The following is a 2,735-nucleotide window of genomic DNA, read 5'->3' on the forward strand; positions in this document are numbered from 1 at the left end:
TGCTGCCACATGGCAGCTTGCCATTCGTCCACCCGAGCCGCCGAGCCGAGCCAGCCGAGCCTCCAAGCCGAGCAGCCAGCCGCCAGCCTCCCTGACATGCCTGACGCCGCCTGCCACGCTGACACATTCTGACGCCGAGGGTCCCATCAGCCTGACGAGACTCTGACAGCCGCACCTGTCCCAGCCGCCAAGCCGCAGCCGCCAAGCCGCCACTGCCCCACCTGCCACGTTCTGACGACTGCACCTGACACGCCAGCCTGACGCGCCTGCTTTGTCTCCCACGACCCGACCGTGACTGACGCCTCCAGCCCAGCAGCGAACCGTAGCCCGCCACGCGTCCCACTCGTCAGCGAACCGTAGACGTGTATTTTGATTCGACCTCTTCCGAAATAAGTGTATCGATGAGATAGGATTGGAAACACTCATCGTTGTCAGGTGGTTGTTTGCCGATGTGGAAAACATTCACTTCTAGAGTCATGTTCCCGAAAGAGATTTTCATGAGACCATTCCTACAGTTAATGAGTGCATTTGCTGTTGCGAGGAAAGGTCTACCGAGAATGATGGGAATTTTGGACTCTATACTTACTTCAGATTGAGTGTCCAAGATGAGAAAGTCAACAGGGTAATAGAATTTTTCAATTTGAATCAGAACGTCTTCTACTATTCCCCGAGGTTTCTTAACTGATCGATCAGCCAGTTGTAGCACCACAGATGTGGGCTTGAGTTCTCCTAGACCTAATTGCAAGTATATTGAATATGGCATGAGATTTACACTTGCTCCTAAGTCTAGAAGGGCTTGACCAAATTCCTGTTCCCCTATTTGACATGAGATGGTGGGACAACCAGGATCTTTGTACTTAGGCGGTGTTTTGCAGTCAATTACCGCGCTAGCTTGTTCTGCCAAGAATGCAGTTTTCTTGACATGATGCTTTCTTTTAACGGTGCATAAATCCTTGATAACCTTGGCATAAGCCGGCACTTGTTTGATCACATGCAACAATGGCAAGTTGATCTTCACTTGTGTTAAAAGGTCTAGGATTTCACCATGATTTTCCAGTACCTTTCCAGTGGATTTCAAAGCTTGAGGAAAGGGTGCCTTTACTGGAATGTTTATTGGCACATCATTATCTGGAGCGGGCATTGACGTACTCGTTGTCTTTGTTAACGGTGAAACCGTACTTTGACCACTTCGAGTAGTTATGGCATTAACCTCTTTGAAATTTGTATCTGCAGAGGAGGAGGTTTGTGCCATGTGTTGCCCTTTTTGATGGATTAGAGGTTGAGCGGGAAGTTTCCCATGCTCTTGAATAGCCAAAGTAGTGTTTAGCTTTGTCATTTGGACTTTCATGTCTTTCATTTCCTCTACCATTTGTGTGAAACAAGCTTTGAGCTCTTGAGTTGAGGCTATTTGAGTTTGTGCAAGCATTTGCAAAGTACTCTCAAGAGAATTACTTGACTGCATGATATTTTGAGGAGCGTTGTATGATTTTGGTGGTTGTTGCTGCTCAGGCCTCCATTGGCTCCCAGATGCTTGGTTCGAATCCTTCCAGCTGAAATTTGGATGGTTGCGCCAACCAGGATTGTAAGTGTTTGAGAAAGGGTTATAAGGTTTCTTGTAATCCCCTAAGGCATTGCATTGTTCCTCTTTTCCTCCTCTTAACTCACTAAGAGTTGGGCACTCTTGCGGTTGATGTTCCGTTCCTCCACAGATGAAGCATGGATCTCGTGTCTCTACTTTTGCAGCCATGTGGATTCCTCTACCTTCTTGAGATTTGAAAGCCTCGAATTGTTGTCTCAATGATTCAATTTGGCTTTTGACGTTATCCTCTTCCTTCAATTGGTAGATTCCAGTTGATCGTGGCTTGTCCATAGGACTTGGTCCATTCCATGTGTAGGATTTTTCAGCAAGATCGTCGAGGTACTCGAAAGCTTCATCGGGATCTTTTTGAAGGAATTCGCCATTGCACATCATTTGTACGAATTGTCTTTGTCCGGTTGTGAGACCGTCATAGAATTAGCTGATCAGACGCCAGCTTTCGTATCCATGATGTGGGCATTGATTTATCAAATCTCTAAACCTCTCCCAAACCTGATGGAAAGTTTCATGGTCTTTCTGGATGAAGGTAGAGATTTGTCTCTTAAGGCTGCTAGTCTTATGGGGCGGGAAATATTTGGAAAAGAATGCTTTTGTCATTTCGTCCCATGTTCCGATAGATCTAGGCCTTAAGGAATACAACCAGCTTTTTGCTTTGTCTTTGAGTGAGAAAGGAAAGAATTTCAATCTCACAATGTTGGTGACATCAGCTCGGTTGTTGAATGTAGCCACCACCTCTTCGAATTCCCGAATATGCACGTACGGACTCTCATTTTCCAACCCATGGAAGGTTGGTAGGAGGTTAATCATGCCGGGTTTGAAATCGAAATTTGGCATATTGTTGGGATACATTATGCACGAAGGTGTGGCTGTACGCGTAGGATGTAAATATTCCTGTAGCGTTCTTGGTTGGACTTCATCTTGATGAGCCATCGTGGGTGGTTCAGGAAGTCTCGGTGAATCAGGAGTGTTTGAACGAATGGAAGAAAACGACGAACTAGGAGAGTTTTCTAAAGTTTCTACTTGTTGTCTCACAAATCTCCCTAGTGTGTCTCTGTTTCGTGGCATAAATATTTTTTTTATTTTTTATTTTTTATTTTGTAAGTATTATAAGCGCAAATATGTAATAATGTAATAAGTA

At 45.2% G+C, this 2,735-nt stretch overlaps 1 non-coding gene across 1 annotated transcript; it reads left to right on the plus strand.

The window, feature by feature from the left end:
* The first annotated feature begins 2,039 nt into the window (after positions 1-2,039).
* LOC133813439 (small nucleolar RNA R71) lies at positions 2,040-2,146 on the plus strand. Its single transcript, XR_009884451.1, has one exon. It is a non-coding gene; the product is annotated as a small nucleolar RNA R71 (small nucleolar RNA).
* The last annotated feature ends 589 nt before the right edge of the window (positions 2,147-2,735 follow it).

This window comes from Humulus lupulus, chromosome 1, assembly GCF_963169125.1.
Source record: "Humulus lupulus chromosome 1, drHumLupu1.1, whole genome shotgun sequence".
NCBI lineage: Eukaryota > Viridiplantae > Streptophyta > Magnoliopsida > Rosales > Cannabaceae > Humulus > Humulus lupulus.